The sequence below is a fragment of the Podarcis muralis genome, chromosome 6 (assembly GCF_964188315.1).
Source record: "Podarcis muralis chromosome 6, rPodMur119.hap1.1, whole genome shotgun sequence".
Lineage (NCBI taxonomy): Eukaryota > Metazoa > Chordata > Lepidosauria > Squamata > Lacertidae > Podarcis > Podarcis muralis.
The window spans coordinates 18,504,078-18,531,255 of NC_135660.1; the positions used below are offsets into that span (position 1 = coordinate 18,504,078).

The following is a 27,178-nucleotide window of genomic DNA, read 5'->3' on the forward strand; positions in this document are numbered from 1 at the left end:
GCAAATATTAACAGCCAGCTTTCTTAATGTTATTAATTTTCATGATCACAAGCAGGACAAAATGCCTCATCACTCCCACGACTGAAATAAGTGGAAAGCACACAATAGATGTGATTAAAGTTAGGATTATAGGGTGGCAAGATGGGGTTGAGGGTAGAAAATTCAGAACCATCATTTTGGAGCTTCCATTCAAAGCGATTTTTTTTTTAAAAAAATATATGATTACAAATCCTTTTATCTGTGTCCTTAAGCAAAAAATAAACCACACTTCAGAAGTGATGGTGTACTTCTTTAATTGATTTTTGTTTTGCTCAAATGGTTTCCGTGTTTTCTTGCACTGTATGATTTTATAAAAATAATAATAAGGTTTTCTGATATAACAGCAAACATACACTGGGATTGTGCATGCTTTGCAGACTGCTTGCATCTGGAGAATGGCCAAGAAATTTTGCTAATTTTATCAACGTAAGATAACTATGGAATGGCTATTAATAACTAAGGCCCCAAATATCTGAAAGACTGCTTCCTTCCCTACAGACCATCTCAGATGTTAAGAGCAGTAGAGGGGACCTTCTTGGTAGTTCCACCACCCTCAGAAGTTTGGGAAGAGGTTGCCCAGGAGAGGCCATTCTCAGTGGCAGTTCTAAGCTCTGAAACACCCGCTTTGCAGAACTATATCTGGCACCTTCCTTACATACAGTATTTTTTTGCTGCATGATGAAGATGTATCTATTTTAAGAGCCTCTCTATTGCTTTGATATTTTGTACCTAAAACGAAAATGAGATGAAATAAATATTGTCACCTCATTTCAGACTTAAGGTAAGTAGTACTCTACCCCAAAACTAAAAGTTTCAAAGAAGTTTTTCTTGTCCCACTCTGAACCTGACCTTCTCCCTAATTATGGATTGTTATTGTTTTTCTTGTTCTGGAAAAAAAACTCCAGGCAGCCCAGTTGTTATTCTGTTTTCCTTACATATTCACCATTTTGTGTGTAACGGAATACAGGTTTTCCACCCAAGGTTACTGCTTGCTATTCAAGCCATCATCGGGAATTTAACAGCACAAGTGACATTGCAAGGAACACAATACGTAAAGGTTGTTAACCGGCATGCGGTAGTCATTAAATCTCTGTTGGGAAGAAAAATAGGGACCTAAATTGAAGATCAAACATGTTCTGGAGTCACAGGAGGAAAAATGATGGCAAAGTCTAAGGACACTTTTTTGTAGCAGCTGTGCTTCATCACACAAAGGATTTTCGATAAGTTTCTAACAACAGGTTTAAGCTAATATATTGCACTTATTGTGAATGGGTGACAATAACAGCAGCCTTCTTTCCATTCTCTTGTGTTGTCATACATTAAAGGAAGTTTGGAGCAGCATATGTAGACTATGGAGGAGGCAATCTATAAAGCTATGAAGCATTGTTTCACTCCTCTGTTCTCATAAAACAGTAAGGTTGGCAAACTTGAAGGCTCTACATTTTCTCTGGGTAGAATTATGACTTGATAAGTGCTGGAGAGTCCAGGGACTTGGGGAGCAATATGAAATGTAGTGTCCCTGGGTGCTGCTGCACATGCTCAGAGGATTCTGAGATTGTGCTGTCTATAGTTCCCCATGTTTTCTGGATGCTTTAATAAGCATTTGAAGCCTTAGGAACTAGTGCTTAGCGATGGGCAAATCTCACTTTCCCCAAAAAAGTTCAGATCTAGACATGTCCTTATCAGTTTGCTTTTTTTAAAAAAAAAAGTTCTCATGAAAATTCACCAGCATATACCGAATTTTTCTGTGTATAACACACCCACGTGTATAATTTTGGGGGGACTCAAAATTAAGAAACTGTGGGGAGATTGCCCCCATGTATAAGTCTACCCCCCCTTTCAACATTTTTTTTTTAGTTAAAAAAAACCTAGTCTTATACACAGAAAAGTACGGTAAATGTGAATTTCTTCTAATATGTATACATTTTATGCAATTTCCCCTAATATACACATTTTTGTACATTTGCAGACTGTAATGTATTTTCATGCAAACTTGAGCTGGAGAACGATACTGCAAAATTCGAAGAAATGCAAATGGCAGGCTTTTGGTCCATGTATTGTTTTGGAAAGCATGGCATTAGTTAGGCCTGCCTTTAAATGAAAACTGAATTGAATTTCTCCCTCAACCCTGATAGTGCAATGTTAAATATGATGTTGGCTATCTGCCCCCATCAGCAATCTAGTCACTACATTAGATGCACTACCTGGAACTTCATGACCAGGACAGCCCCACATACAGCTCATTGCAGTAATCCATGGGTAGGCAAACTAAGGCCCGGGGGCCAGATTCGGCCCAATCGCCTTCTAAATCCAACCCGTGGATTGTCCGGGAATCAGCATGTTTTTACATGAGTAGAATGTGTCCTTTTATTTAAAATGCATCTCTGGGTTAGGGGCATAGGAATTTGTTCATCCCCCCCCCCAAAAAATATATAGTCTGCCCCCCACAAGGTCTGAGGGACAGGGGTCCAGCCCCCTGCTGAAAAAGTTTGCTGACCCCGGCCGGGTAATCCATTCTCAGGTTTAGCAATGCAGGGACTAGAGTGGCCAGATTATCTTGATCCAAATATGGCATATGAGACAAATACTGTCAAATAACAGTCAAGGGTGCATGTGGTGCATTCTGGAGTAAACAGTGAGGTGCCAGGAGGCACATATTGAAATATGACAAAATGGCTGCCATTGGCCCGAAAAATATGTACCAGTTGCTACTGTCACACACAAAAAAGCCACACACACACAAATCCAATTTAGTTAACTGTTATAGTCACTAGTCCAATTGCGTACTATTACATACCCTCCAACATTTCTTTGATGACAATAGTGACGTCCCATTCCATAATGATAATTTTACTATTTATACCCCACACCTTATTGGGTTGCCCCAGCACTCTGGGCAGTAAAAGCATAACAAAACATTAAACATTTTTTTTAAAAAAAACCTTTCCTATACAGGATTGCCTTCAGACGGCTCGGGTTTGGATAACTCCATACCCTCCAACATTTCTCCAATGAAAATAGGGACATCCTAAGGAAAAGCAGGACATTCTGGGGTCAAATCAGAAACTGGGATGGCTTCTCTAAATCAGGGATGTCCCTGGAAAATAGAGACACTTGGACACTTGCTATTGTATTAGTAATTTTGTACTATTGTCACAATTAGTATTTATGCAAACATATGTGAACAACATTTGAGAAATTGAACAGTTCTTCTAGACCTATACATTGAATGCCATTGATTGCCAAAATAAATTTCTTTTACAGTGAACTGAACTGATAACACATATTAATCAGTTGATAGATTTAAAAAATAAAAAAGATTGTTCAATGCAGTTGTGGTTATAGTACCGCAGGGCATAGTGTAGGTGCCTGCTTCTAAGTGAGGTTTGTATGTGTTTAAACACAGCAACTACATAAGTTATTTTTGGTTTCAGAGAATATTCCAGTGTGGTCAAATAGTTGCTAGTATTTTACATGCAAATCAACCAGCCTCCCAACTCTAGCTCAGAAAACCCCCAGTTTGTTTGCTCGCTTAATAAAGGTTGTTTTAACCTTTTCACTTTGTGAACCACTGCCAAACTCCTAAAAATCAAAGGCACTGTGGGAGTTCTAGTTTCAATGAAATATTAGCAGGCAGGTTCAGCTGTAATGCCATAATAACATGGATATTTCTAATCCAAAGGCTGCTGAATAAAAGTTGAATTAGATCAAGTACATTTTGGGAAAGTTAGCTAATTTGGAGCTTTTAATGAGATTGGCTAGGGTAGTCTGGGTTAAGAAATATATAAACTTTGTCAAATAAACCCAGCCAGTTTTGAAAGCTATGCTCTGCAATATCGAAGAGAGGCACATTGATAGTGTCTGTGATGTATCCAAATGTCAAAAAATGCATAATTTATGAATCTATCTTTTATTATGCCTTCCTCCCCATCTCAGATATACTGAAATGACCACATCCTTTGTAGTAGTATTCTCTCTCTAGAGTCGACTGCACATTTAAGATGTAAACAGGTGGTTTTCAATATGTATTGGCATCTAGTCACAGACAGAGATGAGGACTTTCGTTTTGCACCGCAAAAGCCCAACCTAAAACTAGATGCAGTAGTCAGCCAAAGGTTGACTTAATGTATTTCAGAAAACCAATTGACCTGAAGTCTATGTTCTGTTCAATGGATACAGGTAATGATGATGGCAGGAGTTGCAATGCAACTGAGATGAAAGGCCCAAGGCTAAGCCTCCGCTTCCTTTAAAACTTACAAATTTAAGAAATTTGCCCAGAAGCCAATTATTGATGTATAAAATGCCCTTCATCCCAAATTGGATTTCATGGCAGCAGGCAAGCAAATTTCAATCACAAGAGTATTGAAACACAAACCAATAATGCAATAAAATTAGGAGAAATGGGAGTAAGCAGGATATGTCTCAAGCACCCAGTCCCTTACTTTAAATGCACACATGACCTAGATAAATGAATTCCCTTTTTGCCTATTCATCCTTTACCTGAGTCGCTAAATGTAAAAAGAATGAAATTGCCCCATCATTTTATCAGCTAAGGATGCTGGTTTTTTTAAAAAAAAAAAATCAAAAAGTTTTTATTATTAAAATAATTCAGCATCAATACACATATATTGCATACAAACATACATTTCATACAGTCCTTAAAAATGTTCAAACATACCTACACCCAATCCCACAGATAATTCCTTTTCCCCATCACCATCCACCACCCCTCACCCCACCTTTGTGTTAGACTTCCAATCTAAAGGTAAAGGTAAAGGTACCCCTGCCCGTACGGGCCAGTCTTGACAGACTCTAGGGTTGTGCGCCCATCTCACTCAAGAGGCCGGGGGCCAGCACTGTCCGGAGACACTTCCGGGTCACGTGGCCAGCGTGACAACGCTGCTCTGGCGAGCTAGAGCTGCACACGGAAACGCCATTTACCTTCCCGCTAGTAAGCGGTCCCTATTTATCTACTTGCACCCAGGAGTGCTTTCGAACTGCTAGGTTGGCAGGCGCTGGGACCGAACAATGGGAGCGCACCCCACCGCGGGGATTCGAACCGCCGACCTTTCGATCTACTCAATTGCAATTCCAATCTACTCAATTGCAATTTCTTTCCACTTCTATTACTTTCTTTCACACACCTTTAACCTAATTTCATGCTCCTTTTTCTGTTACACATTGTTATCCATCTTATTTAGTATTTCAGTATTTAAAACAGAACTTGTTTATTCTAATAGGAGTTCTGATTTTTCAATATGGTTTTGCAAGTATCCTTTAAACACCTTCCAGTCCCTGTCTATCTTCTCTTTTGAGATCCTTCCCATTCCTCCCATTGTTTTGGATATATTGTAATACTCCAATAATTTGGCAAGCCACTCTGTTTTTGTCGGTATAATACCACTTTTCCAATTTTTCGCAATCAATAGCCTTGCGGCTACTGTTCCGTATAAATATAATGTCTTGTCTTCTTCCTTTAGACTTCCTGGTACTGTTCCCAATAGAAAACCTTCTGGTGTTTTCCTAAATGAATATCTGAACATTTAAGGATGCTGTTTTATTTGAGTTACAGTAGCTAACCATTTGGGGATGGGCACCAGCAGCATGATACCGGTGGGGTGCCATCACGGCTGCCCCCTGCCTGCGCTGGGCTCCACGCCCCTGCAGGTGATACGTCACAGCCCCAGGACGCACACCACGCCCCTGCAGGTGGTGCACCACTCCCGGGATGTGTGCCAGCCATGCCCCGCCTGCTCTCCTCCCCACCCACCCAGTGCTGGAGCATGAAGCTCTGCCACTGGGGATGGGTTAAACTCCCCTAGTGCTTTGTGGACAATGGTCTGGAGAATGTGCCCCTGGATAAGTGGGCAATAAAAGTTGTTGTTGTCTGCATCCATCTGTATTGGGAATCAATGGAAGAGTGCACCTTTAGGGGTGTAGTCAAACCATTGGAGAGTTACAGTGCATGGTGTGGCTGTAGAGACCAATACAGGAGAGATATGCTTCATTGAGGCTGGGGCAGATGAAGGCATCCAGTTGTGCTGACGCAGGTGTGCCATTGTGCTTCTTTCTGTGCTGTTCCCTGCAGAAGGATAATAATAGGCTGGCAATGAACACACCTGGGAGTTTCCTTAATGGACAAGCAGACCCTCGGAGCTGTTTGCACAAACCTAAGAAAAAATAAACAGAATGATAAACAATTAAAGTAGGTGTTACTTATTGAAAATGAGAAAGGGGTTAGAATAAAAACGAACAAAGGAATCATGTGATAGATAGATAATATTTATTACGGCCATAGGCCCATACAGGTAAAAACAACACATAAGTGACAGCTTGTGCCTTGGGGAAAAGAAAAAAAAAAACAGTCGCTAAAATACCACTATAACAATAAATACTATAAGATGGAAAGGCATGCTACGCCTTAATTAGCTTGTAGCGCTCCTTGGCGTCGCTTTTGGGAGAGGACAGCGACCAGGAACCTAGCCACTTTCAGGGTCGTGTGGGAATCCTTATCCTGCAAGATTTGGGCAAGGTGGAATTTTGGTGGGGTACCCTCTAGTTTCTGTATGATTGATCCCAACAAATTTGCCCGTGGCACATTGAACAGGGGGCAAGTGAACATAATGTGCTGGAGCGACTCCGGCGTCACCTTATCACATTCGCACGTGGCGGAATCATGTGAAAATTCCTACAACTGAATCGAGAGGGGGTGGGGAGTGAGCTCTGTTGGAAGCTTGGAAAGATCCGTCTCAGAAAACACTGTGATTGGAGTGCCCTGGGAACATAATTTGTTGTAACCGAATGCTCGACCAGTCCACAGAAACAAAAGAGCCTCTATTTCTCCATCTCTTCTTTTCCTCCCCAGTTTTGCTCAGGGTATTTGCCTAGTCAGCTCTGTTTTGCTGTTAAAAAAAAGGCAATTGCCATTCTGCTTCAGATGACAAAATTCAGTGGGGCTTTTGCACAGGGTGACTTGCCATTTCAGGGAGTCCCTGGTATGACTTGAGACACCTGATTAATGGTGCAATTTGACTCAGGTATATGAACACCTCACCCAAAGCACCCTTCACCTCACAATTCAGGCAGAACACATTGCAAATGCACAGCTCTTGTAAATCTATATATATAGAACAATCCTGTAAAGCAAGTGAGTATTATTATCCCCACGTTGCAGATGGTGGGCTGAAGCTGAGAGTGAGTGGGTTGTCTAAGAACTGCTCTTGGATTTGTTGCAGAAGCAAGGCTTAACCCACAGACGTCTTGATTTGTAAATGAGTCTCTTAGCCACAATGCCACTCCAACTCTCTGTTTCTTTCAAGCACAGTAACTACATTTTAAGGAAAATTGTTAGCGATTTACAGGAGCTGCACCCAGCACTGAGGTTTTAAAATGAACTCTTTCCACCAGTGCAAAGTGAATACTTTTCCAAAAGCAGGTGTACATTGCTAGATCCATGCTATTTTGAATTTGTAGTGCACAGCAGGAAGCATTTTCTTCTGAAAATACATTAAAATACATGAGCTCATCTGATCTTCACAGGGTTAAAGGTCATTGGTTTGCCACAAGAAGCTGATTAACAACCCTAGTGGATCATCCCAGCTTTGAAAACAAGTTGTATACACATGTGATTCCTCTTTTTATCTAAATACATCCAACTATTCTACGAGCTCAGAAGGATTTCTTTCTTCTGGTTTCTTTATTACTTGGTAATACAACATGCCCCTAGGAGTACAATCCGATTTTTGATTTTTGGATGAGTCCCTGTGCTATTTGCTCATTGATAGAAGGATTCCCTTACATTCAGATACAAAATTTGCAGTGTTCCAAACTGGACATTTGGATAGAAGTGCGGTCCGGGTTGGCGGAAGGAACTGGACAAAATGTGGATAATTTGGGAATATGAATATTTCTGTAGTGCCTAATGAAAATAGCCTGTATGAAGTGACTAGAGTTTGATGGGGACATAGAAATTATTGGGTCTCTCTAATAGGGATGTTTGAATAATTTGTTCCTTGCAAATTCTGATGGGAGCTGACTTGTTCCACACCTCCGGAACTAATGTGCAAATCAGAATGAAATTAGTCTTCCGATTTGGCACTTTTCTGAACTTTGTGAAAAGCTCACAGCTCAAAAATGTACCAAAATACACCAGAAAGATTTTTTGTTTTTTTAAAGGATATAATACATTTTGAAATGAGAGACTCTGTGTTCAAAGATATGCATTTAAATGCCAATATTTAAATACCCATGTTCACACGGTGTTCTTTTTTAATAAGGGAATGGGACAGAAAGGATTATATTGAACTAAGTTATGTCCAGGTTAGACATGTTGAGAATAATGGTTCTAAGTTAGTCATGCCCATTGATTTCAGCGGATCTCTTTTAAGGAGGATTCACTTTGGATTAACTCAAATGATTTATGAACAAACACATGCAAAACTTACATGAACCAGGAGTAGACTGATCTCTCCATCCTTCCTGATTACTGATGTGCTGTCTTTCACCTCAGAGACACCGGTCCTAAAGGATCTTCATTGGCTCCCAGAGCGTTTCCGAGCACAATTCAAAGTGTTGGTGCTGACCTTTAAAGCCCTAAATGGCCTCAGCCCAGTACACCTGAAGGAGTGCCTCCACCCGCATCTTTCAGCCCAGACACTGAGGTCCTCTTCTGAAGGCCTTCTGCTGCTTCCCTCACTGTGAGAAGCAAAGTTACAGGGAACCAGGCAGAGGGCCTTCTTGGTAGTGGCATCCACCCTGTAGAATGCCCTCCCATGAAATGTTAAGGAGATGAGTAATTATATAACATTTAGGAAACATCTGAAGGCAGCCCTTCTTAGGGAAGTTTTTAATGTTTGATGTTTTATCGTGTTTTTACTATTCTGCTGGGAGCTGCCCAGAGTGAATGGGGAAACCCAGCCAGATGGGTAGGGGAATAAATAATAAAAGCATTATTATTATTATTATTATTATTATTATTATTATTATTATTATTATTACAACAATGCCATCTGCCATCTACATTCCTCCATCATCTCATTTACTTTCTGGATACAACATTAATCAATTTGTTTGGATACAACATCCTCCTCCTCTCTCTGCGTCCCAAAATTCATAAGCAAATGTTCTCACTGTCAGCACAAAATGCAGTTCAACTTTTCTAATAAATGTGCTGCACCTGGAGGCAACAATATCCTTGTGTATAAATCTGGGGGAATCGCAAGCTTCCAAAGTTTCATTTCTGCCTTGATCTCCTTGAAAGCAACCCCCCCCCCCAAAAAACCCCCCGATATCATTTACTAATGCTTTGCTATTTTCATGGAAACAACACAGATTTCTGAAAACTGCTATCTGAAGAGTGGACATACTGTTACAAAGCCTTTCTTATATTCTGCTGTTAAAAAAATTAATAAATAAATAAAGGTAAACTTTTTTTTATCCTACATGATTGCAGAAATGAACTTGAAAATGCGTGGGACAGTGGGTGGTGTAAAGGACCACAACATGGCAATATGATACGGTATTGAACTGATTGGTGTGAATTAATTACATATACATTGGTCCTTTTCATAGGACCAACTTCTGGCAAGAGATTAGCCTTAGTCCTTCAGTCACCCTCCCTATATGTTTACTTTTAGGATGTCAATATGGCATAGGATAGCAGCAGAGGTCAGAGTACTGCTGTTACTGTTGGGATTCATAGGATGCTGTGTAAGTAAGTCTGCAGGCTTCAGTTTGCAACAGGCTGATGCAATACTCTCTGTGGAAGTGCTGGGTCAGAATGACTCACCAGTAATGTGATTGGCTGTGACCAGCTTAAAAGTAAAGCCTGTCCAATAGTAATGGTGGTGGTGGAGTATATGAGTGTGGAGTCTTCTTTTGCCTCAAGGTGCAGGTACTCTGTCTGATTATATGAACTGCTTCTGTAGATATTTGTATATATATTTAGCTCACAATAATAAATACTGCACTAAAGAACCTGGGACTCTGAGCATTCTGCTAAAGTGCCGCGAGGAATTCGCGACAGTTACCTCTATGTATGCATGCTTGTATATCTGTTGGGTATGGCTGACTGTCTATGCTGCATGTCTGTATTTAGGATACACTGGTAATTATTATGGTCCACATATGTTAGTTGGTTGCATTTATATTGCTCTTTAATCTAATTCTTTAATCTAATTTTATATCTAATTCTTAACTGTGCTGCTCTAAACTACAGAATGTTTTAGTTTTTTTATTATTTACTGTATTTTTTCTTGCATTTGACATTCATTTGCAGTAAACAGCTTAGATATCCTCCCCCCAATATGAAGTGGTATATGAATCACCTGGGTGAGACCAGAGCTGGGGGAGTGGATGTAAAGGTTACCTTTGTACAGTGGGCTAGTTTCTACTCATATTTACACACACCCCTAACCTTCATCCAGACAAACAAGAGTTCAAGGACTCAGTTCAGTCCTCACCCTGGAAAAACAACAACACCCAGGTGCAAAGATAGGTGTAACCTGAGGTGTGATCTGGAGTTTTGAGGTCCAGATATATCTGAGGTTCCCAATGCCTTCTCTAAATGGTTGAACAGTTCGATGCAATATTCATATCTCCTGTGTTTTGGAACAAAACAGACTTAAGGATGGATTATTCAAGAAAGGAATCTGAACGGAAAGGGCACAGGCACTCCTTTGTTTAGCAGTTAAGCTCCCTGTCCCTTAGCCTGCCTTTTAATCAATCACCACCATGCCGTCAGAACCCCAAAGTGCCTGGTCATCAGCAATCATCTTGGTTAGCACGATGGCGCTGATGAGCCTGAAAGACTCCTCAAAGGATGGCTTGTCTTTTGACCGTTGACAGCTATCAGCAACCGAAAAGAGAAGAGTGCATTTATTTAGAATTTGAAATCTGTATGCATTGGTTAAGATCAAAGATGGAAGCTTGTCACCTGTCTGTCTAAAAAGGATAAACTCTGTATTTTTCCGCTCACGGGGCCATAATCATTTATATCAGATCTCTTCCCCTTCCAGTGTGGGGGGGAGAAGGGAGAAAAGCCTTTAGAAATGAATGACAAGCAGATGGCATATCATTTTCCGAACTGGAGATTTTTGGATACTATTTGTCACTCACTGAACGGCGACAGCATGCCCCTTTTATTTATAGCACAGTGAATAGCCTGCACAGTTTGCTATCATGCCTGATACTCATAGGTTTGTTGAATCTGGAACACATAAATTAGGACTGCTTGTGCTGCTGTGGGTTTTGGCTCAGAGCTTTCTAAACCTGCTCCCGTTGCAAGTTTGGAGTTCTCTGGGCACCAGCTGCTGTCAGCTGCCTCTCCTACCATTTGTGATGCCCGCCAGTTGACATCAGCACTGAGGTTTTGATGTTAATGTGAGAACACACAGATGTACATGTGGCCTCTCTAAGACATCCCATTGTGGTTTATGAACCTGCTACAAGATTCCTGCTTTCATGGTCTGTGGTTGCTTCAACATACCACAATCTGGAGTTGTTCCAGTGCAGGTTGTAACAATTGCTCAATCAGTGGACTTGGCTGGGCAGCAGGGACTACTCCCAAGGGACTTCAGTTTACATTGCCAATCAGTAGTGGATCTGTTGGCATGAACGACCTCTCTGCCCTTTCCTGGCCCTATATAAAATACATGAACACCATAAAGCGATGTTCTGTTTGCTGGTGTGCTTGATAAGATGATGCCATTGTGTCCTACCAAACTCAAGAGCCCATGGCAATGAGTAAGTGACAGGAACAAGGTAGGGCTAGGGCAACAGAAAGGGTAGTGATCAGGGTCCCTCAGCTTTGCTGTCCTATTCACATACCACAAGTCACTCCTCTTTTGTAATTTGGTGGAAATGAAGCCATGAACAGATAAGAACTGGTACTGAATATCACTTGTGTTGCTTATACTGACGTTACTCACAATGGTGAACATTCTTAGCACCCCTGTCATCATGAAACCGAATCTCACTGCCCACCTGCCATTGTCATGAAGTCAATTGTGAGTGAGGCCTGGAAGCATTGGTAACCAATATCCTGTGGAATGATTTCAACACCACTTGTGGGTGTACATAAATATGACCTCAGCGGCATTAGCATATCTGAATGGAAGGGAAGTCGTTTTTATCAATGTTCAGTGCTCCAATAAGAGTTAAATATTAGTGTCCATCGGTCCTACAGATGTTAAGGTTATATGATTTACTGTACTTGCATTCCAGAAACAATGATGTGTTTTGATAGAAGCATAGATTTGTAGGGTCGGAAGGGGCCCAAGAGTCATCTAGTCCAAGCCCTGCAATGCAGGAATCTGAACTAAAGCATCCATGACAGATGGTCATCTGCCCTCTGCTTAAAAACCTCCAGTGGAGGAGAGTCCACCACCTTTCGAGGGAGTCTGTTGCACTGTCAAACAGCTTTTACTGCCAGAACGTTCTTCCTGATGTTTAGTCAGAATCTCCTTTCTTGTTTGTTTACTTTCAGTTGCACATCGGAACTAATCAGAACATGCTAACGATATTCTAAGTAAATTCATACGATCCTCCTGCATGCAGTAATGGGTGAGCGGGGCAATAAGGTCTCATTGGTCAGACCAGCAAGGAACCCCTGATGTCTTTCTATAACACATGGAGAATTCACTGGCCTACTCTGGCATTTTTGTGCCAGACCTTGAATGATATGACTCCTTTCCTTGAATGCCTGCCATTTGGCTAGGGGTGGATGGTTACACACAGGCTAAATCCCACCCTGGCTAACTAAATTGCATCCCCCAGGCATCCAGTCAGCGACCTACTCCAGTCTCGATTCCTAACTGTCACGCAAACATATTTTCCTGTGGGAAACTCCAGTCTATCCCCATAAACCTGCAGCCTTTTGTTTGCTGTAAGTTCCCTTTATGTGAAGACTTAAAATTGATCACAGCTATTAGATGGATTGCAATGGCAAAATGTCTGTGAGAGAGTTCTCATTCTCATCCTTAATCCTCGCCACATGAAATTAGGACCTGTGGGGAGCAGAGTTTGCCAAATGAATCAAAAAATGGTGTGGTGTGCTCTTTATGCTCTTGTTGAAAGGGGACGAGGTGCGGGAAGACAAGCAAACTGTGATGTGTGACAGCAGTGATCTATATTAACAGGCTCTCTGCGCACATTGTAGACTGTAAATCTGCTATATGGCATCTTTTCTGCCGCTCAATATGGTTTACATTTAATCTGTATTATTCAATATGCTTTCTATCACAGATGGGGATCTGATTTACTCAGCTTAATATGGTTTAGGAACCAATTTGCTACTTCTTCAAAGTGTGTGTGTGTGTACATGCAGATGTACACACATTTATGAAATTAATTAGAGCCAGACATTTACAATGTCTTTTGAATTGTATTAAGGTTTCCTGCAACTGTAATAAGGACAGAGTTGGCTTGGCACTTAAATTTAAACACACAAACACACACACACACACACACAGCTAATGCCATGGACTAGCTGGATGCAGAAGAGTGGTAGGAGGTAGCAGCTGGAGAACCCCCAAGGGAACCTGGCTCAGAGCCAGGAGATTGGTGGTGGGATGACATTTGTGATCAGAGGGAGAAGAGGGAGCAGACTGGGAGGAGGAGGTATTGGAAGCTGAAGAGGCAACAGGGCTTCGTGAGCAGGAAGAGGGTGTAGCAGAGAGCTGTCAAAACTCAGAGGCAGCAGTGGAGGGGAGTAAGGAGGAAAGAGTGTAAGCAGGCTGCTGAAGAATCCAGGGAATCTCCCTCTCCTGCTGTGGCCAGCTCCCCTTCCCCCTGGTCTCCCCAAACATAGAGAGAAATGAAATGGGAGGAGCAAAGAGAGAGAAGACAACAAAGCTTTAGGCTGCTGGGGAAGGAAGTGTGGGAAGGCAGGGACTTTTGGTCCTCACAAGTGGGGCAAGAGTTGCTGTGATCACTAGACCTGAACTGTTTTGGTTTCTTTGAATAAAGAGTTAATTTCATTGACACCAGTGTCCTTTATTGCTGGCCTACTCCTGACTCCAGCAGCTGACAGCTAATGGAGAAGAATAAACTTCTGAAGAATAAAGGTAAAGGGACCCCTGACCATTAGGTCCATCCAGTTATGACTGACTCTGGGGTTGCGGCGCTCATCTTGCTTTATTGGCCAAGGGAGCCGGCATACAGCTTCCAGGTCATGTGGCCAGCATGACTAAGCCACATCTGAAGAACCAGACCAGTGTACGGAAACCTATTTATCTACTTGCACTTTGACATGCTTTCGAACTGCTAGGTTGGCAGGAGCAGGGGCCGAGCAACGGGAGCTCACCCTGACACGGGGATTCGAAACGCCGACCTTCTGATAGGCAAGTCCTAGGCTCTGTGGTTTAGACCACAGCGCCACCCGTGTCCTTCTTCTGAAGAATACTTACTGAATTAATGCTTACAGGCACCTGCCTAGATGGGCCATGCATTGGTTAAACAATTGGTATAATGGATTGAAGAAAGTTTTTGTGGCTGCTTAAGTAATGTGCACTTTTTTGTTTATTTGGTTGCAATGTGTGACAAAACTCCCTGGAGATGGTATAATAACTGCAAAAAGAACAATATGTGTTCTTTCACAGCTAGTGTTAAAACAATGGCTGTGTTTAACGTGATTGCTGTAACTTTAAACATCTATCATCCGAGACATTTGGAAATAAATGTAGTCTGCAATTCACAGTGAACATTTGGCTGCACTTAGTTAAGTTAATCAGGTACGTGTATAATCACGAAAGCTGATGCTGAAATTATTCAGTCGTTCTGTGAACATTTTCGGCAGTGCTGAATAACACTTTCCCAACTCCTCCTGAAAAGGTATGCTTGCTCATTGACATTGCCCTGAATCAGGTCATTGTGTAGCTCAAGGGTAGGGAAACATTTTCAGCCTGAGGGCTTCATCATTGCTGGCCAAACTTCTGAGGTTCAGCTGCCAATGGTGGTCAGAAGCACAATTGTTCTGAGGGCCAGCAAGAGAGGCCTGGGAGGTTGCATATGGCTCCTGGGCCTGAATTTCCCTAACTCCACTGAGCCTCTTGGGCTTGCCGATCAGAAGGTCAGCAGTTTGAATCCCCGTGACAGGATGGAGTGACCTCCTGTTGCTCTGTACCAGCTCCTGCCAACCCAGCAGTTCAAAAGCACACCAGTGCAAGTAGATTAATAGGTACAGCTGCGGCGGAAAGGTAAACAGCATTTCTGTGCACTCTGGCTTCTGTCACGGTGTTATGTTGCGCCAGAAGTGGTTTAGTCATACTGGCCACATGAACTGGAAAGCTGTCTGTGGACAAATGCTGGTTCCCTCGGCCTGAAAGCGAGATGAGTGCCGCAACCCCATAGTCGCCTTGGACTGGATTTAACCACCCAAGGGTCCTTTACAATTACCTTTATCTTTTACCTTTCTGCTTAATGCAGGAAGCTTAGAACAGGTGACTCAGGAGCATAAAGTCCCATATCCTCACACATTCTGCCCTTACACATTCAGCCGAAAGCTTGAACAGAGCTTTAGACATGCACAACTCTAAGCTGCAATGGCTCATCAGTGTGTGACTGCACATCATGCAACATATAAACATCCTACCCAGATGTGTGCGTTCCACAGTTTTTATCAATAGTCTTCCTCTAGATCAACATGAATGAGGTTTTTTGGTTTTGTTTTTTGTTTTTTAAAAAAATGCCTTTCTTACAATGACATTTGAAGCACAGTTTGGCAGAAGCCTGCAGAACTTGCATCGTGAGGTCAAGTTCAAACGTGCTTCCTGTCTCACATATTGCCCGCTTGACTTGCTGCACTGAAGAGGGTAACAAGTTCAAATGGAAGGATTATGTTATCTTGCCATTTCTGCACAAGATGCAGTTACAGCAGTTCAAGAGAGGCTAGAGAACCAAGTGTGGACTGAAGGGTTCAGAATTCAGGACCTTTTGTGCATTGAGGTGTGATGGGTGAGTGCTTGCATTTCAAAGCCTATTGGAATTCAGATTCAGCTGAAATGTTGCTGAAATTGCACTTTGCATCAAGAACAGGCTATACAGCTGTACAGGCTTAGGATGCAGCCAAAGTCCTTGATCTCTGGTCCCGCCTCCTCCATGCCTCATTTTTGGGGACTTACACTGGTCCTGGCTCAGCCAGCTTTGGCTGAGCTGGCCGAGCACTGGCTGAGCTGGGGTGAACAAGTTATGTCAGTGTATCTCTGGCTGAAACATGGTTGAGCCTAGCTGAGCTGAGTCAGAGATCTGCTGCATCCTAAGCTGCTTTTCCCAGCAGGTCTTGCCCAAGGATTGCCCTCCAAGTCTCCTTTGCTGGGTCAGTTTTTCTTGCAACACAGGAATCCAAACTTCATATCATTCAGCGTAATATTCCAGTGCTGGGCTATGGCCACTACTGAAAGGAACAGTTTTTATATGGTATCTAATTTACTTTCTCTGCAAAATGGAGAGTAAGGCTAAAAAAGGACTTGGTGGGATTATTTGGCATACCATTTTACTGATTGTTTTATTGGTTTTTATACCTGCAGACCACTTAAATGCCTGTTTTGGGAATTAAATGGTATAGAAATGGTTGTTGTTGCTGGTGCCATTATTTAGAATAAAGAACCAGGGAAACAACAGATGTACACTTCAAAATATGTTGTGATTGATTTTAGCTGACTGTTGTTGATGTTTGTCTGTCTTATGTTTCTACTTTTATTGTAAACTTATATTTTATTATATTTGTATTATTGTCCTTAGCTGCCTTCAGCACCATGGGGCAGAAAGCCGGAATACAAATACAGTAAGTAAAAATTAGATTAAATTCAACGACACTCCGTTTGATGCTGCATAATAATGTAATGTTGCTCCAGGGCCTTGTAGTTTGGTTTTGCTTCTTTAAAAAATGCTGCTGCTAACCCAGAGGGGAAGGAGTGGGGCAGTGGTGAGGTTGGTGGGGGTGATAATACAGCAGTAGAGTCAATCCAGCACTTCTGTCAGTGCGTTTGGATGGTCCTAACCTTGCTTCCAGTAGTGACTTACCTACTCGGAGGTCAGGTTTTTATGATTTCAGGCTTTTCCCTCCTGCTCAGGTAAGCATCTCCACCCTACCACACTATCTTTTATTACACATGTTCGTGACACAATTAGTGAGTGAGCCAGCAAGTATTTAAAATGCAAATCTAAAAATCTTCTGTTGCAGAACTTATTCAAATGGATCATCCATTATATTTCACTCAGCTAAATTTATATCTACAACATAAGCTGAAAGACAACTTTAAAAGCTACAGTTTTACAATTCTGCTTCCTGAGCAACCATCAGCTTTTTATTTGGGGACAAAGAGTCAACCCACCCAATTTCCAACAGAGGGCAAAAAAAAGTTCACTTTAGGGGGGAATGCAGACTTTGTTTCCCAGCACCAAGCATACACAGATGTAGTCCATCTGCCACTGTAATATTTGTTAATTTTCTATCGGGCACAGCAGAAATAAAAGAGCCTGAAATCATAAAAACAGAATATAATCTTTCCAAATGCTTCGAAGTCAGCCTTGTTTCTACAGAGGGGAAATTGCTAAAGTGGAGATATGCTCAGCCCAGCCAAAACCATCACGGGTGAAACAGATGTTCCAGTTTTCTGAACAGAAAAGGAGTATTAAAGTTCTCCCTATATGGATACAATCCTAAGCACAATGGAAGCAAATTTCCCTGAAATAAACCCCCATAACAACTGCCTTGCTGGATCAGATTGCTCTCTCGTGCCTTAGTCCAAGACTTTAAATGCTACATGGGCTGCTGAATTACTGTGCTCAGACAAAGGCTTATAGAATGCAATGTAAGTCTCCTAGAATCAGTTTAAGTGACCAATTCATCCCCTTAAACCAGTGCCGGAATCCAAACATAGTCTTGTTGCTGAGTGATACTCAGCATTTTCCTCTTACAATGTACATGTTTATGCCCACAACATCCAGGCTACCCTAAGTTCAATAAAGCACCTTAGCATTTGCATTTTTAAAAAACAATGCTGATTATCCTTTTACCTGAACTCATGGGAAGGAGTCCAGTGGCTAATTCAGCCACATTTCCCACGACTTCTCAAGTAGAAATGAATGGAGATACCCAGCATTTCCATTCAGAAAAAAAGGTTCAGGAGGCATGGCGTGATATTCAATGTTAGTCAATACTCAAAGCAGATCCATGAAAATCAATGTTATAGGCTTATTTTACAACTCTTAAATAAAGCTCCCCGCCCCACTATTCTGAAATTTGCTATGAATTCCAAATCCACCCATTTCATTGACAAACTTCCCAGACAGGAGATTTTCTGGATTTTGTAGGCCGCGCAAATAGGTTTTTTGTGTTCGACATGACATGGTGTCATTGTCCTACAGGTCAATGCTTTTTGGACCTGCAATCTAATTTGCCAGATCCTGGTAAATGTGGTTTGTGGTTGATGGTTTTGTGGTGTGCGGTACCTCAAATCAGTCAAATTCCCCTTTGAGCAGAATTAAGAACATAAGAAGATCCCTGCTGGTTTGGACCACAGATCCACCTAGTCCATTTTCTTTCTACAGTAGCCAAACAGAGGCCCATGACAATTTTTTTGGGAGGAGTTTCTGAAGACTCCACAGGCACACTAAAAAAAGGTTATCTGATATCATTGTGACATCAGGTGATTGACAGACGGGTAGCTCTGCCCACCTATCAAGCTTTGACCACAAAAGGTAGGGAGATAACAATCTGCCCCCCAGGGTTGGAAACTTTCCCCATCACTACTCCAAATGGATCAGGATTCGCTTGCAGAGATATATGAGGCTCTCTAATAACAGACACCCAAGAAACAATGTGGGTGTGAAGTGCATAAGCATTACGCACAGGGACCAAAATGGAATTTGTTATAATTTATTATTCCATGCACATAGTGGACTGAAAAACAGGGCAAAACTATATTTTGACCCTTGAGTTACAAAAGTGCTAACACACACATTGTTTTGGATAAATGAGCAGGTAACGTGCCCACTTTTTAAAATTAGTTTTGATCTTACATCCATCTAAATGTCACCAGGAGTTAAAAGAACAACAACAAGAAGCAAAAATGCCTTAAATTGAACAACAGGAAAGGACAACTATCTTTAAAGAAAGCCTTTTCATTTTAATTCTCTGGAATGAAGTTTTTTCCTTCTTTTTTTCTGTTAGGCTTTTTGTGCCTACACTAATCAATAGCTTATTATCTTTGGTCAAGATCAGTGTGCTCCTGCTGCTTCTACCACACACAAATAAATATAGCACCATGAACATAGTCATACTGACCTTCACAAAGCTTTGCCTGCTGTCCCATTTATTTAATGGATAGCCTGATGCACTTAGGAAAATGGTTGTGTGCTGGCCAGAGATGTTGACAGCAGTGTCCACTGAGACATTTCTAGTCCTGCCCTGTCTCACCTCTTCCCTGCCTGGTTTTATCTCGTGTAATGGGATGCTGGGCACTGCAGGGTAATTCAGCTGGCTGTTTCTAGCACCATAGCCTCTAAAATTGCTGTGGCAATTGCCCAGTGTAGCCCCCCACGATGCCACAAAGTGGATGTTGTTGTTGTTTCAGCATTGATGCAGTTATGGGTGACCCTAGGTCAAGACTGTGGAACCTATCATTGGAATCCACTTCCCATCAGCCCCAGCCAACATGGCCAGTGGTCAGAGATGATGGCCATCCAATAATATCTAGAATACGCCTGCCCTACCTCCGACATTGGAGGAAGTATGTCTCTGAAAACCAGTAGCTGAGAATCATGAGTAGTGTGCTGTTGTGCCCACCTCCTGCTTAGGGGCTTCACTGAAACATCTGGTTGGTCACTGTGAGAACATCATGTCAGATTAGATGGTTCATCGGTCTGGTTCATCAGGCTGTTTGTATGTTCTAGATGTTTAGGGAGCCCTCGAATAAAACTTCCCACAGCTCTTTAACATAACTTCATACAACACACATCCCAAAAAATCTGATTTGTTTTCTTTTGCAAGTGTTGAAACAATATTTTGCCTAAAGCTAATTTGAGGCAAGTCTTTCTGCTGAAGTAAAACTTCTGTAGGAATCCTTCAGGAAGTCAAAAAAATGTTCAGTGCCACAAAATGCCGCATATCTCAAGAGGCTTTGACAGATCTCTAGATTGTGTTCTCTTAAAAATATTGTACCCATAATTTCTCATGTGGAAAAAGCCATGTTCTCAGGAGGAGGGGTCTGAGTGTTCCTCTGTGATAAAACGTACAACAGTTCTTTACACAAAGCAGAAAAATGATGATTCAAATGATGCTCATTATGTAACCAGATTTCCAAAAATATTCAAAAGAAGAATTTTAAATGAAAATGGCTGCTTTGTACATAACATGTTGAACTCAGTTTATTAGTACTGTTATTGTTGTTGACATTCCGCCCTTCCTCCCAAAGGAGCCCATCACAGCAAGCACATCAATAATTTACATTTTTTTTAAAAAAAAGGTATTCTAAATACAGTTAAGAACTTCTAAAATATTGGGTGGTTTTACTTAGAGTGGAACTATTGAAATGAATGAACTTGATGATGTTAGGTCTTCTAATTTCAGTAGGTCTACTTAGTGTTTAACCTTAGACCACATGATTAAGGTATTCAATTGCAAATTTGCCATCATGCAGGAAGTTGCCTGTTAATCTTTCTTTGGACGCCACAGAGACAACAAAGGATGTGATAATGAAGCTCTCTCCTGGAGCTGCATAGCCTTAGGCTGGATGCACACAAGAGATGGAAGGGACAGAAATTTGATTTTTACTCTGATCATAATTATGTTAAATATATTTAAGAAGAACCTATGCTTGGATAAGCATAAGCTTTATACAAATTTCTGGGAGTATCTTGATTGTTTTGTACCTGTGTTTTTGAATAAGTTCTGGTTAGTAAAGCTTTGAATAATATTTATGGATCTGGACAATTTTTATTCTAAAAGGAGCCATTTTCAATGCACCCAATTGCTTTAAGCTGCACAATATTAATAACTGCAACATGGAAGGACTTGATGGACTTCCTATAGGCAGTTCCCTATAATCTTTATATTGAAAAGAAAAATCACTCCCCCTGAAAATTGTAAAAAAATCTGCCTGCCCTGAAAGTCTCAGAATGTCCCCTAACCCCTGTTGCTCCTACAGAAAATATGGGAGCATTTCAGCCCAGCTTGACTCTGATAGGGCTATCCTTTTCACTCTCACTCTGTGAGGTTTTTTCCTGCTTGGTCCTGTGTTTAGGGCAAGGCAATCCAACCTTGTGTCCTCCAGATATTGTTGGCCTACATCTCCCATTATTCTTGATCATTTGCCATGCTGGCTGGGGCTGATGGAAGCACTACACCAGCTATACCAGGCTTAGGGGCTACATTCATCACATTGTTAAAATTGCTAGAAGGACCAGGCACTTTTTGCATCGTTTCTCAAGGCTACTTCAATTTGCCCCCTTTGTGGATGAGCAAGCATGCCTCTGTTCCCCCTTCTCCTCCAAAGCATCTCGTTGCTTCACTTGGAGCATTTCTTAAAGACTTTAAGCAGATGCTGAGCCTCATTCTTTTGCTTCCCAGACACATGATTTCTCCAAGGCATACATTAAATACATTAGGTTTCTAGCCGCTGATCAATAAAGAGAGCAGCTGAAGAGCTTTCCCTCCTCCCTCCCTCTGCAAAGAGGCTCCTCCGTGTAAGGGAGTCATTACTTGAGCTCATTTGTCTCTTCCCTCAGCAAAGAAATATATATGAAATAAATAAACAAATTAGAGCCCATGAAGGATGTTGATAGGAAGGACTTGATTTAAAGGGCCTTCAGGAAGGAAATCCGGATTGTTAGGGTTTCTGCCTCGAACATAACTCTTTCCGTTGTGCTCAGTGGTTGCAGAACTGCGGGTAATCTTATATTTTGTATGTATTGTGAAATCCAATAAATTGGCGCAATGGTGTTATTGTAAGTGCAGCGGCATCTGTTACTGGATGCAAGCTGTGTACATTATACACCCCTGAATAGTTATAGGCTTCCCAATGTGGGATTCCTCTGTATTTGGATTACTTTTTCTTGTCTTCCTTCCTTCCTTTTTGGTTCTTTGCTCTTTCATAAATATAAATCACGGCTGCTATCCCTGGAGGTGCAGCTGATTCCTGCTTACTGTAGAGAGAGCATTCTCAAAGAAGAATTGGGACTGTTTGATTATCTTTGTGTCCAAGAGAAGTAGACAAGAAACCTTTGCTTTTTATCATGCACAAACAAGGTGTGGGGGGACCACATTTCTACAGCTGCTTTCTGGTGGAAAGTTTGGTCTGCAAGCTATGATGTTGTTTTATTGTACACGTAACACTATGCTTTGTGTATCAATATTGGTTGCAAAACCAGTACTGAGATAAAGGTGATAGTCTTCCAGACCCTGATACTGTGTGTGTGTGTGTGTGTGTGTGTGTGTGGAGAGAGAGAGAGAGAGAGAGAGAGAGAGAGAGAGAAATTTTATTTGGGTTGAATTTGATGAGATGATGAGATACTAAGCTCAGATACCCTGTACACCTGTGGGTGTTGTAATAGTCAGTGCATCTAGGCCAGATATATTTTAAGTATTTAAAAGCATTTATAAACCACTTAATATATATATATTTAAAAAAAATCTAAGTGGCATACAATCTAAAATAAACAAGCAATTCCTAAAACCAATTACACAGTAATAGAGAAAAACAGAGAAAAGTATATGTAAGTGGATAAAAATGGAAAACCAGAGGATTCAAACACGTAAAGTGTGGTCCAGTCTGATGACTGCTGCTTCACATAGGGTAGGGGGAAGGGAAGCCCAAGGTACAGGGGCAACAGCAGAAATTGCTGTGACACTAGGAATTTAACTTCTGCTTCCCCATATTTGGGTCTCCAAATGTTGCTGCTCAATAACCTCCATCACCTCCAGCCAGCATGACTCAGGGATGGGAGTTGAATCCCAGTAGTGTCTGGAGAGCCAAGGTTGAAGAAGGTTGAAGAATTATGGTTTAATGATTTAAGTACATAAGAAGGTGGGCCTTCTAGATCAGGCCAATGGCCCATCTAGTCCAGCATCCTGTTCTTAGAAATGTCTATCGGGTATTATGACACCTTGCCCATCTGGATGGGTTTTCCCAGCCACTGGGTATGAGTGCAAAATCAGTCTGCTCACCTGTGATTCCCAGTTGCTCATAGACCAGGCATGGCCAAACTCGGCCCTCCAGATGTTTTGAGACTACAACTCCCATCATCCCTGACCGCTGGTCCTGTTAGCTAGGGATGATGGAAGTTGTAGTACTAAAACATCTGGAGGGCTGAGTTTGCCTATGCCTGTCATAGACAGTGAAGGTAGAACTCTCATGCATGGCCTTACCTTAGTATTACCCCTACCTTACCCCTACCCTGGAGCTGTTCTTTGACCTGTGGAGCAAACCTTCCAGGTACCATACAGTTTTGTTTCATCTCACCTCAGTGCACCCTTTGTTTGAGCTTGCCTATCACAAACACTTGGGCCGAAACTTCTAGTTAATAAAGCCAATAGGATATTCAGTATAAAATTTACCTTCTCAGCAACCTTCATATTATCTTTGGTGACAATTTCATAAAATTTTGAACATAATTCACCTCATTTTCTTTCTTTCTTTCTTTCTTTCTTTCTTTCTTTCTTTCTTTCTTTCTTTCTTTCTTTCTTTCTTTCTCTCTCTCTCTCTCTCTCTCTCTCTCTGACTTATAAACCACCCTTCATCATAAGGTCTCAGGGCAGTTCACAGTTATAGCATATTACTTTCAAAATACCTTTTCCCTTGATTGTCTTGTCTTCTTGATTTTGCTCACTGCCTCAGTGGCATGGCCACTGTTCCAGTCTCTCTCTCTCTCTCTCTCTCTCTCTCTCTCTCTCCCTCTCTCTCTCCCTCTCCCTTCATGCTGCAAATTACAGGGTTAGACATGCCTCAACAGATCTCTCTGCCTTTGCTATATTTTTCAACTAAGAACATTTACTTGCATTTTTTTGTTGCTGTTAAGGGCAATGTAAGGAAAGTATATTTTTAATGTACTTCAGCATGTAGCCTGTTTCTCTGCATCAGAGGAAGAAGAAGAAGAAGAAGAAGAGTTTGGATTTGATATCCCGCCTTTCACTCCCTTTAAGGAGTCTCAAAGCGGCTAACAATCTCCTTTCCCTTCCTCCCCCACAACAAACACTCTGTGAGGTGAGTGGGGCTGAGAGACTTCACAGAAGTGTGACTGGCCCAAGGTCACCCAGCAGCTGCATGTGGAGGAGCGGAGACGCGAACCCGGTTACCCAGATTACGTGACTACCGCTCTTTAACCACTACACCACACTGGCTCTCAGAGGAAAAGGGGGCCAGTTGCCTCAAGTAGCTGGAAAATGTTAAAAGAAGGTTTAAAGGCCTATTCCTGTGCTTCACTAAATCTGCCTAACAATGGGATTTAAACTCTGCTACTGGGGCTCTTTATGTGCAAGCCATGGTTTTCAAAAACAGGCACCAGTCATTTTTCTTCTGTTCACTAACCCACACATGTGGGTCCAGAGAGGACTAAATATATTTAATATACCATCTTAACAATACCTGTAATCATCCATCCCTTTTCAGGAACAATATTGCATCACTTTTTGATATTTCAGATTAGGAGCTTGCTCCATATTTCAGCTGCTATATTTTATTATCATGAGCAATTATAAGTTAGAGGAAATTCTGAGCCTCCCAGAAGGACAAGGTAACCTTAAGGCATCTATTGAATTGCTTGAAAAGGCAAAGAAAATCATTAAATTTATGGATGACATATATAAATGAGTTTCACATTTCATTGTATATAAGCTTTTATGAGTAATAATGTCTCCCCCACCAAAGAAAATGCATATTTGCAAAATACTTGAAAACAGAAATTTAAACCAATTATTAATTCACAACTTTTGGCGAGACATGGATAGAAATGTAGATAAAGTTGTGTCTTCGCATAATGCATTTAATGCCGAGGGTGGTGGCCTGTTGAGTCTAATCATTTAAGTCAATTAATCATATGAGATCTAGTTGATTGATGAACTGAACAGTATTAATTGAAACCAAAATTATAAGGACAGTTCTCTGAATGGAGAGATATAGAAAGTGGAATTCCCCAAGTATCTTATACCCGCCAAGCAACAGAAATCTCTTACCTGTTTCCATCCAGCAAGGTGTTGGGATGAACCTTGAGGGTGATGTGAAGTAAGATGGGGCACATGTGCCAATTTGCTTGGGCAAAATCTATAGTTTAAAGATATTTGGAGTTTTACTGACTCCTATGTGGAAAGGGAAGGGGCTTGCTTACAACCCTTGGATAACGCTCCCACCCACCGCCAGTGCATCTTACAAAGATAAGGTTGAAGTGAAAGAGCAAGATTCTACTTTGGGAGGAAAACAAGTCTTATCACTGTTGTTCCCAAGTCACAAATTTATCCAAAAATTGAGTGTCATTGTTCTGTTTGGAGTCAAAGTTTCTCTTCAGGAAACTGATAAAGAGACCTTTCCTTTCAATTCTGCAAAATTATTGCTGTGGCTCTCTCTACTTTTGTTGGAGACAGGATGTCAGCTATTCTCTCAAATAATAATAATAATAATAATAATAATAATAATAATAATAATAATAATTTATTTATACCCCGCCCATCTGGCTGAGTTTCCCCAGCCACTCTGGGCGGCTCCCAATCACGTGTTAAAAACAGTACAGCGTTAAATATTAAAAACTTCCCTGAACAGGGCTGCCTTAAGATGTCTTCTGAATGTCAGGTAGTTGTTTATCTCTTTGACATCTAATTGAGAGGGCGTTCCACAGGGCGGGTGCCACTACCGAGAAGGCCCTCTGTCTGGTTCCCTGTAGCCTCACTTCTCGCAATGAGGGAACCGCCAGAAGGCCCTTGGCACTGGATCTCAGTTATGAGCAAGGTAGGACAGAAAGCATACAAGTGTTCCTTCAAATTTAATTCCACCCATCTCATTTGTTTTCATGAGTCTCTAACAGCCACCAGAGTCTGCCTCTCCCCCAACCCTACCCATCAGCTGGATTTCCTGGAAAACACATTTAAGGGACTGAATTATGTTTTAGTGGTGCCACTAAGTTAGCAATAATATGCACAGGTAGCTGGTATTAAGGATGCTCTTGTATGTCAAGCCAGCGTACAGTTAAACCAGATTGAAAACCTGTTCAGTAATGGAGCTAACTGCTGCTAGGCTGCGTAAACCTGGCAGAGGGAGAACAAGCCTTTAAAATAGTGTTTTATGTCAGATTGCAAGGTTACGTGACTGAGCTGAATGGGTTAAGGATTCAGCATAACCCCACACCCGCTTCTCCCACCTCTGCCACACCCCAGAACCCCCCCCCCCTTTTGGTACTAACACAGACCTCAGCTCAGCAAGCTTCAGTTCAGTGTGAACTCAGCTCAGCCAGCTTCAGTTCAGTGGGAGCCAGTGTGGTGTAGTGGTTAAGAGTCGTGGACTCGTAATCTGGTGAACCGGGTTCGCTTCCCTGTTCCTCCACATGCAGCTGCTGGGTGACCTTGGGCCAGTCATACTTCTCTGAAGTCTCTCAGCCTCACTCACCTCACAGAGTGTTTGTTGTGGGGGATGAAGGGAAAGGAGAATGTTAGCCGCTTTGAGAGTCCTTCAGGTAGTGATAAAGCGGGATATCAAATCCAAACTCTTCTTCTTCTCTTCTTCTTCTTCAGTAGGCTGAGCCCAAGCTGAGCCAGGATGAGCAAATTACACCAGCATATTTTTATGGCTGAGCCAGGGTTGGGGACTCAGTGCTGGCTGAGCCGGGAATCAGCTGTCTGAGCCAGAGTTCTGCTGCATTCTGAGCAGCTCATCCTGGTGGATCTTGCCATAGGATTGCTGCCTTTATTACACTATGTTAAAAATGACATTTGGATGAAGACATTTGCACAGCCTGCCATTACGCTCCCTGAGCAATCATTTTATGTACTGTTCCCACACTTCCTTTTTGTCAGAAACTTTGATCATAGTTCTTAGCAATGCAATTTTGCCCACTAATCTCCCAGTCTCCTGTAATTTTCTTGATTTTACTCTCAGTCCCCTTGACCCTGTAAAATCTCATTTCACATGACCTGTGCTGTGAATACTTAGATAAAATA

The 27,178-nt window shown here is 41.7% G+C and overlaps 1 long non-coding RNA gene across 1 annotated transcript in view; it reads left to right on the plus strand.

Annotated features, from left to right (window-relative positions):
* The first annotated feature begins 540 nt into the window (after positions 1–540).
* LOC144327952 (uncharacterized) overlaps positions 541–27,178 on the plus strand; it is a 57,426-nt gene continuing 30,788 nt past the window's right edge. The window contains exons 1-2 of the long non-coding RNA XR_013393130.1: positions 541–820; positions 16,777–16,819. This is a non-coding gene — a long non-coding RNA (uncharacterized LOC144327952). The remainder of the gene's footprint in view (positions 821–16,776; positions 16,820–27,178) is intronic.